The 12,038-nt window shown below is 35.8% G+C and overlaps 1 protein-coding gene across 3 annotated transcripts in view; it reads right to left on the reverse strand.

The window, feature by feature from the left end:
- The window catches only part of cdh12.S (cadherin 12, type 2 (N-cadherin 2) S homeolog), a 435,062-nt gene extending 426,176 nt beyond the window's left edge, over nucleotides 1-8,886 (reverse strand). For all 3 annotated transcript variants that reach the window (XM_041567647.1, XM_018241720.2, XM_041567646.1), the window contains exon 1: nucleotides 8,388-8,886. The gene's annotated coding sequence lies outside the window, so the exon portion shown is untranslated. The remainder of the gene's footprint in view (nucleotides 1-8,387) is intronic.
- Nucleotides 8,887-12,038: the final 3,152 nt, after the last annotated feature.

Raw genomic sequence — 12,038 nt, forward strand, 5'->3', positions numbered from 1 at the left:
GTGGACGAGTGAAATGACAAGATGCTCTGAAACATATGCTTATTCGATGTACCTTAATTAATCAATGCTGTATCAAAAATGACAAAGTGTTTATACAATCCTAATGTCTCAATTGTACCCTAACCTTTTAGTTTGTAAACTCTAATCTCTAGGTCCTTCTAACCCTATTGTACTCTATAATCCATGTTTGTTACCCACCATTTATTCCCTGTTTGCTATAACTGCAGTAAAGCACTGCGTATCTTGACAGCGCTATATAAATAAATGATGATGATATACCCTGTGTAGCAACAACCACCTTTGCGGTGTCAGAGAAGATGAATGCACACTGAATAACACTAAACACTTGTTTCTTCATAAAAGGGAAGTTAGGGTGATAACTATATGTTTATTACAAAAATAAATATAATGTGAGGTGCACTAGTAAATTATCCATGTTAGACTTTTGTTGTGTTTCAAAGATTAAGCAGTTTTACAATGGTACAGGCCACACTACCTGTGTGTGAAATTTTAACGGATCCACTCTAGTCGGGATGAAAGTTAGTCTGACTGCCTTTCCATTTGTGGTCCTAATAATTCAGTAGTATTACCTGGGGAGTATTAACTTCATGCCAAGTCTCAGTCAAGTATAATACTGCTCTTGCTAAGGTGGACTATCTATCTGAAAACATCTATGAACAAGCTATGACAGAGCTACCACTATCTTTACATTCATAGGGCCTCTGCTCCACAACTATTTGGTTATCCGAGGACTCAAGGTACTGAGGCCTTTTGCTCCAGGTTCTCTTGCATATCCACCATTTGCTCCTTCCCCATATATAAATTAGGGACAGGGCATAAATTAATCCTTTGGACCCTCTTACATATAGAGTGTGTGTGTATGTCCTAATTTCCCCTTAAAAATAGCCTACTAAGCACATAACTGTAGGAGTGAATGACTTGTGCATGATAGTGATTAGCATTCATAAGCTAGCTAGCATCCAAGCGGAAAACATAAATCATACTAATGGCACAACTCTCCTCATACAACATAAATATTGGAGTGGTTTGTGACACCGACCTCATATACCAAGTGCTTTATTGCATAGGCTCTCAATATATTAAAAAGAAAAACACATTCAATATACATGAGCCATATATTAAGTTCAGTGACAGCATACATGTGCCTTTATGTGTGCTACAATCTTTAATTCGCTCATCATGTAAAATATCTATGTACAGTGATATGGAATAACGAGGGTCATGTTTGTTCCACTCCAATAACCCAGAGCAGTAAATGAGTAGTTTGATTTTACTGGTTAATGTATTGAAAATAATCAGATGGGAATTTAACTAATGCAATTACTTTGTACCTTTGTACCTTTATAAACTATATTATTTGGAATTAGCGTAGGTTGAATTCCTTAAACAAGTCAAAGGCAGAACTGAAATCTACAAGGCATTGCATGTGTCACTTCATTGTAGTAGAAGTAGAAGAGCATTTACTAAAACCCTGTCTTGTAGTTATCAGCTGTTGAATGTGTGGCTGCTTCAAGTACACAAGTATTTACAGCATATAATTGAAGCAGTAAAAAGGTAGTTTCAGAAATAAAGGATGAAGATGATGCCAAAACACTTTTGTGCCTGGGCCCTGCACCATAAAGCTCACATTTAAAAGGCAAAATTAATCAATCTGCCCATATTGCATTGCATTTTGGTGTGCATTATTCTAAACTAATATCAATATGAAAAGCACATGCTTTCTTGTAGATTATCACTTTAAAAAAATGACATAAAACTTTTTTATCAGTTAGTTCTTTTATTATTTAGCATTCTTTTTAGTAAGCAATTTTGTAACCTGCAATTATCATGAGCCATGTTTAGCTAGGCAAAAGTGGAACTATTCTCGGATAAATACAATCCTATGGAAGGTTTTGAGGAGATAAATATGGAACAGTCACATTGTCCCAGATATGAAGTCTTAATCAGCATGGCTTACAGTGTCCCCTCTGCACTAAGGTTATATTAGATTTATTGATGCCACTAAAAGTTAAAGCGACTAGCACAGGGGAGCATCTACACAATCAGAATCCAAGCTCGTTCTTTTAGAATCAGATTTATGAACTTTGTGAAACAAATTCATTCATAAAGCATTCGTCGTCTTTGAGTTTTTATATTTAATTTGATTAAAAAAAGCTTTATTGGCATGACCATATAAACTTTAGACTGAAGATAGAAGTACATTGTGCAGTTTATATTTTAAATAAGGATACCTACAGAAAAAGGTTTGAAGGTATGCTAATGAAATGATATTTTATTAAACTGTACAGAATGAGCAAATGATTCATTTAAGTGCAGGGACAGAAATGGGCAAAATGTTGTACCAGGCTGCACTCTGAGCCATTCTATTAAGGAAAAATGCAGAGGTGCAGAATGCAGGTCACACCAGAGCAATGAAGACCTGCATATAACGCTTCTCATTGGCTGATGGAATGTACAGGGGGCTCCTGGACATTTTGCCCCTTGGAATTTCCCAGCATGCATGTTCCAAGTGATGCACTAGCAAGAGCAGCTCCAGGGGAAGCCCATGTTCCCCCCATCTCCCTCCTATTCTGTATTTAAAAGGATGCGCAACTATTTGCAGTAAGATCTAAGAGCACAAAGATGTGTGCAGCAAGCCAGTAGCAAGTCAAAGTCAAAAGACAAGGTGCTTGGCATTGCCTTTTTCCCTTTGCATTCCCCATTTTTTGCAAATGAGCCGTATTGTTTCTTACCACATTTCCTGTTCACTGTCTCAGTGTAATTACTTTTTTTCATATTTTTCTCTCTTGTTTATTAAGCCATTACTCTGCCATCAAGCTGGATTGTTTTGATATGGGAATCATATGGAATCTGTTATCTTAAAACCTGTTGCCTATATATTTCCTGTCTGGATGTTTTGTTGTCAATAAATATATCCTGTCTGGATGTTTTATTGTCAATATCTGTATTGGAGGAGATTATTTTCATGTACAGTATTGGTACCTTTAGGAATATAATTCAGATTCTTTGTGAACAATGCTACAAAAAAAGCTAGCTAAAAAGGTTCTTGGTATTACCACTCCTTTCCTATAGCAATATTTGATAAATATCATTGTCAGAAGTTCACCATTCCAACCTGCAGCAGCGTTAACATGTTCTTGTAATCTCAAGAGATGTAGGACATGCCCTTACATCTTATAAACAGATGAAATGTGCATTCCTAATAGCTAACAGGATTACACAATTCCAGGTAGCACAGCTAATGCTGTTTACTGCACATAATACTGTGCATTAAATGTCCCACAAATGGAATCTAGATAGAAGAGACAGGATAGGAACTAAGGAGAAGGGTGAATCTACAACACCACACAATTAGCAAAGAAAGTGGAAATATCAATTGCAAAACATTTATCTGCTCTACATATGTGTCTGCCATGACATGAAAACATTAATACCTATGGGTAACTCTGAATCATGGAGAAAGGTCTAAGGAATTATTGACATTTTGAGAACAAGGATAAACTTAGACCTTGGATTTATAACTTTTTTGAACACTTACTAAGGGGCAGATTTATTAAGGTTCGAATGGTAAATTCAAATTTTCAAATTTTATTTGTGTCAAAACTCAAAAAATCTAATTTAAAAGCACCAATTCTAATTTAAATTCAAATGTGAGATTTATCAAACCTCGACCATAAAAACAGTTCTAATTTTAATATTCATCACCTAAAACCTGCCAAATTTGTTTACAAGTGAATGGCAGAGGTCTATTGACCCATTTGAATATGTTAATTGCCTTCCTGACATTCGAGTTTTTTTTCAGAGGAACATTTGATACAAATTTTGTCTGTATTCTAATCAAATATGAATCAAATTTTTGGATTGTTCCCATTTGATCAAAATTGACACAATCACATTTTTTCATAAATAGCATCCCTGTCAAATTGTGAGTACATTCGAATTTATTAAAAAATTAATTAAAAAAAAATCACATACATTTAAAATTCGAACTTTGATGAATCTGCTCACTAGAACACTGATAAGGTAAGGTAAGCAATCCTTGTGGTGCCAATTATTAAAGCATTCCAGAGTGGCCCCAGTGGCTAACATCCTGGAATGATCCCCAACTTCTTTACAAATTATACTGGCCTGATGCTGGTCTGTAAAGGAGTAGCAGCATCAACTTGCCTGCTGTCTGCTCTCCCAAGGGTTCAATGCACTGTTGCTAGCTCAACACATTGAGAAAAGCAGGTAGTATAAATGTAAATGTGCATTGTAATGTTATTCAAAATAAAACATCAGAAATATGACTTAAATTGCCTTTAACTTAACAGGAATTAGAGGATAAAGAGGGTGAAAACCCAAACAGCTAACTAGCACAGGATAATAAGAAACTCAGTATATACTTTTTATCATTCTTATTAAAGAGTACAAATGGGAACACTTTATCAGGAAAGCCATTATCCAGACAGCTCCAAATTAGTGGAAGCCCGTGTCCCATAGAGACAACTTTAAGGAAATAATTATATATTTTAAAAATGATTTCCTTTTTTTCTGTAATAATAAAACAGTACCTGCTATGGATTGCTATGGGTTACTAAACTTGGCAACTTTTATTATATAACCTCCATAAAGTAATCAATTATTGCATCAAGGTCGCCAATAAGTTGTGACCTGCTAGGCCAAAATACTGAGTATTTGCACCTAGTACGTATGAAAAACACCTCAGTATAAATTTGACTTAGGGGACCTCTACACCCATCACTAAATAGTTAATTTTGACAAATGCCACAGTACTGTAATTTAAAATATGTAATTTAAAATATGATACAATATAATGAATCTCATCTTCTTATACATAGTTTAAGGCTCAGTTTTACAAAACCAATGCTTACATTACACTGCAAACCTCCCAAAAATTGCTACCTGCATTTCTTTGTTCTTCTTTATATTTACAGTGAGCAGATTTTATTGATGCATCTGCACACAGTGAATGCATTACCATTCATTTCAGGTGGAAACAAAAGACTAGAAAAAGACTATGGCTATATACACTTCATTTATGTCTACTCCATTTGTGAATAAATATAGATTAGGTTTAAGAGATGCAGTCACAACTCTACGAGGGCTTATTTATATACCATAGCAAATGCTATAAGATAGAATGGTCATGTTGTGGGGTACCTTTCTAAAAGGAATTGTTATAGAATGTGGGAGCCTTTAAGGTGATTTAACAACATCAACAATTAATTCCACAGTTATAAAGGCAGTTATAAAGGCATACTCAATGCAAAGAATATAAGATAATAACCAATATCTAGGTATCATTGTTATTTTCTTGCCTATCATTCTAACCTTTATTCTTGTTTTCTAATATACAATATGACTTAGAGTTACAAACGTATATAGGCAGTGGAAGAAATATAATAACAAAGTTCTAACTTGTAGACACACTGATTTGATGTAATTACTGTAGGTATACCCAGTACAAACTATGAATTGGGCTTCTGCAATAGCTAGAATGTGGCTCTATATCACATTGAATTTCACAGTCACAGACAATCTTTATCTTCAACTGAAACTGTTGCTCAGATAGAAGTTACTTTAAATAACCCAGGTTGGATCTTAAATGGTATTACATGTTTAAATGTATTATATGTGTTGTTATTCTGAAGAAACAGAGTGCACTTACTAGATTTCTTCTGTTTTCTCAATTCATTTCTTACCCATCTAAACTACTAGCAGTATGGTGAGTGATTAAGACTATGGGGATTATTTACGTGTTGTTTACAGACTACACAAAAACCATAAACTGCCAGTGGGGCAAAGACCCTTTGGTCCTACCATTTAGGCTTAAAATTCTGGTCTTCCTATCAGTTATTTGTCTTCATCTTAAATAAAATTGCAATTTTTTACCAGTGAGCACAAGTAAAATACGAGCCAGGTGTCAGACACTGCTATGATAGCTACTAGGAGAGGTTCAAGGTTATTAAACAAGTTTGTTATGAAAACTTTCAGATTCATGTTATCACACACACAGGATGGTTTTTCCATCAGCAAAAAAAATATAAGCAAAAAAAAAAAAAACAAGAACTTGGTCTTTTCTGTGCTGACAACACAAATGTAAGTCGAGGATTCTCTCCCTATTTGTGTCCTGGCTGAAAAAGGAGCCTACGTAATTGCACCAGAGAGCTCTGCATCATTTCTATTCTATTAAAATATATTTGATTTTTTGCAAGATCCTGCTGACCTTATTGACTTGTTATTCCAGATCATACTGCATCAAATAATATTGTAGCCTCCATCAGTGTGCTCTATGCATGAGCATCTTATGAAAGGCATTGAACTCATTACACTCAAATATAGCCCAGCACTTGTTTTTCTCTCTATAACATGTGTTGATCTCAAAACAAGACATCCTATTTTTAAGACCTTTGCAAAATGTGTAGAGTCTACAGGAATGATTTGAAAATGAAGCATTTCCTGTGGGGCAGCATCGCCTTGTAATCATGTTTAGAATTATCCTAAGCCTTTTAATGATGTGCTATTCAGGGTTTTAGGACATCCCAACATGTAACTTATGAGACAAATCACTTACTTTGCAAATCTCCAGAATGTGACTAACGCTGTCTAAACAACTTGCAATGCAGCACAGTATCACAGTAAATGTTGGTTCAACACAGTCCACATGTATGCACACTGCATATGGTTCATGCTTTTGAAGACAACCTCGCTTACAGAAAGTACAGGGTGCCAGATATTTGCCTTGTGCTTCACTAAATACTTGCCAGAAACACATGGGACTCATCCAACTGAGGGTTCGACTTCCACTGCTGCAGTTCTGCTTTATAACTATAGCCCTTCCAAACCATGGGCATGAAATCAGAGTGAAATGTAAATGTGCCCAATAATAGATTATATAATTGAACCTCACATAGTCTTGGGCACATTATAAAAACAATGCCATTATTATCACTTGCATTTTACTGTACAGAAGCAATTAAAATAGTAGCAATAAAAATGCAGTATATTTTAAAAAAGCAGCATATGGCTTATGAATAAATTGTTCTCTTTTTTTTTTTATTTGACACATAAAACTGTACATTTGACCGCATAGCCATTTGCTGTAATGAAGATAATAAAAGTGTAAAACGTTTAAATGCTTTTCCGTTATTTACTTGTCCCCAAGACTTTATAATCAATGGGATTAAATGTTTCTTATTCAAGACACAAACTCATTCATTCTTTAGCACTCCTAAACCAAAGTGAGCTAGAAAGATGAGCACTCAATTGCGACTGGACAATGGGCTCTTGTTAACACAGAGGTGACCTTAGTCTGGCTAAGAAGTCCTTGAATATAATTTAGCAACTTCATATACATCAGGCAAAGATACCTGCCCATCCATCTTTTTTTTCCCAGATTTTTCCTATTTTAGGGGTATTTCTAAAGAGACTATGATCTCATAATAAAAGCTAAAGGAAATACAGCCTTCTCCAATATACAGCATGATATATATTTGCTTTCCACAGCTATAGAATGCTACATAGATCAAGACACCAGGATGCGTGGTAAGCATCAGGAACTGTTGTCTGTGCAATCCATATAATCCAGAATCCTTAGTGCTTTGTCCTTTCCCAGTTATGTAGCTCTACCATAAGCAAATACTGTAACCGTTCCTGCTTGTCCCTTAGGTACCATATACCTATTAATACCGATTGTATTCCATAAATAAGAATGTTCAAGTGAAAGATGGAAACAAAATACATGTTGACATTAATGGCTTGTTTTATGCACTGGCTATCACTACACTAGAATTCCATCTCATCGTATTGTTTTACACTGAGATTAACCCTTCCTTAGCCAGGAGCACACTCCAAAGTACAGTCTGAAAAGCTTACTTTGTTAGTCAGCAGAAAATTGGATGCATATTCTCATTTATTATACATACTAATGATAAACTAGCATATCACACACATTTCATGTTTGGAAAACTTATCTTGTACAGTTCCAGTCATGTGGCATAAGAAAATTTCCTTAGATTGTGTATGTTTCCAACATCATATTTCCCAGAGATGAATAAATACAGAATATATTATAATATTCCACCTGTAATATTCTGTTTCGCTTCAGCTCTCTGCTTCTAACCTTTTCACAAACTCAAATACACTAGCAGCACGAGGGCATCAAAAAATATAGAGGATTACTACATAAATGCCTAGAATACTTTCAAGAAATGAGTAAAGGGAGAAATAAAAGCGTTTTATGGATATAGATAGAATGCTGATTTGCTGCAGTGCAGAATGGCAGTTTAGTCAGAAATAACTTTCCATTTAGAAACGTGGAAGGGTGCAGTTAGGTGCAGTTAGCCAGATAAAGCATAACTTACCTTACTGAGATGCCTTCTGCCCTACAGCAGTGGAATAAAGAAGCAGAGTCTCTGATTCTGATGGATCCAACAGCCACACAGCACAGAAGCTGCTTGTTTTGTGCTGTCTTTTATTTTTATCCTGCCTTTTTTACTGGAGCCAAACGGAAAAAAAAGACAAGCTGGAATCCAGAGACGTTCTCCTGTAGTGAGTAAGATCGTGCTGCAAGTGAGCTGTTTGCTTCAGTGTAATATTTCCTACCAGCCGAGCCCTGGTCCGAGGGATCCTCTAACTAAAGCTCCTGTCAGGTCCCTTGAGTCTTGGGATGATCATTGACCTGATTAGTGCAGAACACTCCCTACATACAGGAAAAGCACACAGAGGATTGGTCTGTGACAAGAGAATTGGGGGGAAAATGCACAGGAGCCACTTGGGAACGCTGTCTTTTCCAGACTAATGGATGTGTTGCTGCTGAAGCTGTGCAATTTGTGAGGAGGTTATGTACAGTGTTAACCATCTGAGGACTTGAATGAATGTACTGCTGCCTCAGTGCTATAGGCAGTGATAGACTCTGTGTTTGTGAAGGTGCACCATCCTCTGACAGAACGTACAACACATTAATTAGAGACGGATGCAGCCGTTTCATAACAAGAGGCTTAAATATGCAATTTTCTGTAAGCTACCAGATAAAGTAGATTAACACACTTTCTCTGACCCCAGAGACTGAATCTCTGTTACAGTGGCTGCTGATTGAAATGAATTAGGTGGTCTTACACAGCCGGAGGCTCAATATTGTCATAAAAGCAGCATGCACATACAAAATAGACCTATTTAGCACTGCAACACAGTTCTGTATTTCTTTATTTTTTGGGGTTTTGTGTTTTTACAAAAGACCTTTAAAGGGATGAATTTAGTAATATGCAAAACAAGCTGCTATACATGTCACTAAAATAAATTAACCCTTGCCTTATAAGTTCTGTATTTTGCAAGGCGGTACTGTGTTAAAGGAAACAGATACAATCAATAGGCCAGATATATGACTTGAGCTTTTCAATTACACCCTTCTGCAAGCAGCACAACAGGCACTTCATTTGCAGACTGGATGTTAAGTAAAATGTGCCTCAGTACAATTATATTTTAATCTGGATGTGTGCTAAGCTTTAGCGTGCAAACCATCAGAAACCGGATAATGATACTTACTGTATCATGTGGGTGATATTCAGTTCAAGTTGAGAAAAATAACTATTTAAACTGAAATATCAACATTTCAAAGGGCATTAGAACAATATGTATAATGACATCTTGGGAAAAAATGGGTGGCATTGGCTACAGGTAAAAAGTGTGGTCTTACAGTACACTGTTTCTAATCTTTCATTTATGGTGTTCCAATTGGTAAAGATGTCCTGTGAAGAAGAACATATACATATAAATGTTTTAAGAATTGTACAAAGTTGTGTATCACATTCTTCTTTACTTATTTTTTTTTCTATGTGTATTCTATGAACATGCTCAGGGTATGTGGTGAGGATGGAGCATCAATTACGGCAAGTCTCACCATGCCAAGTTGTGGTTTCCAAATGGACAACCTAAGAATAAGCTTTGGCAAGGCACCTGAGGCAGCCCATGCTTTGTATCAGAGCTGTTCAAATGTTACCTACTATAGACTCAATAAAAACAATATAGAGAATATGTGACATTATGCATATTTGTCATTTTGGAATATACATTAGCACATGGATGATATATGTGTCCCAGCATCAGAAAGGGTGGCATGAAAATAGTTGTGAAAGATATAAAAGAAAATATACTGGGTAACACTTATTAGATGATATTATTATATACATTCGGGATAACAAACATGGAGCCTGCAGCTGTTGCATGAGGCTATCAAGTGATTTTGGGGGTTGTAGTTCAACAACAACTGCAGGGTGAATATTCTTGGAATGCATTATTTATCTGTTCCCCTAGAGTAGGTTTCCATGAATTTCCTGGGGCCCTAGCAAACAATTCTCTGACTAGTTCATCTGAAACAATCAGCTGTTTGTTTTTTGGTTGGCTGGTTTCCACATTATTGCACTTACATAGTAACATCTGTTCTACTAACAAGTGCTCTTAAGTTCAGTTTACATATATATTGTGTGATGCAATAAATGTTGCACTCAGTCTAGTACATTGCACCTTTTATTATATTAACCCCTATATGGGTAACAAATATAAAACAAATGTCTGATTGGTTGCTATGGGGAATTTGACCTGGGCAAACTAAACTCCCTTGTATATACAGTTTGGCATATGTAAGGTAGAATGTGTGCATAAACTGCATATAATTTGCTGTGAATAATAGCTCTCCCCTATTCTTCTTTGTTCAATGGTACCTATGCTTGCATGACTATTTTACATGTCTTCTATTTAAATCCTGTGCTGGCCTTTTCTATTACAATGTTGCTGGGGCAGCTGTTACATCAGTGTCAAACTCTAGCTTCCTATTTTTGTGTTCAGTTCTAAGTGCATGCTTGGTTTTTATGTACAGAGGCAAAGGTGGGAACATTGAATGTCAGCAACCAGCAGTGTAGATATAAAGCAATATGTGACTTTTCTCCTCTGTTCAAAAAATAGTAAATGGATTATTAGCAAGGGATTAAAGCGCAAACATACTGTAGAAGAAGGACTCATTGAGCTAACATGCTGGGTTGTGATGCTGACTATGGAAGCAAGGAAGTCTAAAGCACTTACTTTATGACCTTGGTACAAGGACAGAGTCTGAAACAATTGCAAAAACTGAATACATTTGGTGATACCATATGTTAATAAATATATTCATATTTCACTGTATCCTTACTGTTCTACTGTCTTTTTTGTAAGCAAGTCATTTGAGTCATACACACAGCTTGGCCTAGATCTAATTCTAATATGAGATTCATATGCATCTTTCAACACCATAAGTGCAAGTTCAGTGTAGAAAAATTGGTACCATTTATAAAAGTAACTTGTAGCGGTACATGCTCTTTGTGGTTTCCAGCCTGTTGAATAGTGCACAAACGAACTTCAATAGTTGAAACAGCTAATAGAACACTAATGGCATTAAAACAGCACACAGTGGAATTCTGGGGGGGGGGATCATTCATTATGGGTTATAAAATGTGATTTGCATCCAAAAACTGCACCTGACACATTGCACTGAGCTATAATGAAATATAGTGATATAAAACTAAGGGTATGCATATACAATATAAAACATTTCCAACACATCTAAACCATAAAATCGCTACCTCCCTCCCTCCCACTTATTTACTTTTACCAATACATAATAAAATACATTTTTTTTTATATATAGGTTTTTATTTTGCATTTTATACCAAACAAAATTAACAACAAATGAAAAAATAACAATTGTATTTAGCACTTGCAGAAAAGCTTGGGTGCAGTTATTTGCCTATAATCAGTAGCTGTCGTATCACATCAATGGGCACAAGGCCACAAATGAACTCAGCGTATCTCAGTTTGTATTTAGAATTTAGTTATCTGGTAATGATACCTGGGGGTTGGCATCCAGCCATAGATTTCATATTCTCTCAAATGTATCAGAAGTGCATTATAGTTCATCTTGATTAGGGGCAAGGTAGCATTTCTTAAGTCAATCCACTGCTGGAGTGTTGGAGTGTGGGAGCGTT

Source organism: Xenopus laevis, chromosome 6S (assembly GCF_017654675.1).
Source record: "Xenopus laevis strain J_2021 chromosome 6S, Xenopus_laevis_v10.1, whole genome shotgun sequence".
NCBI classification, from domain to species: domain Eukaryota; kingdom Metazoa; phylum Chordata; class Amphibia; order Anura; family Pipidae; genus Xenopus; species Xenopus laevis.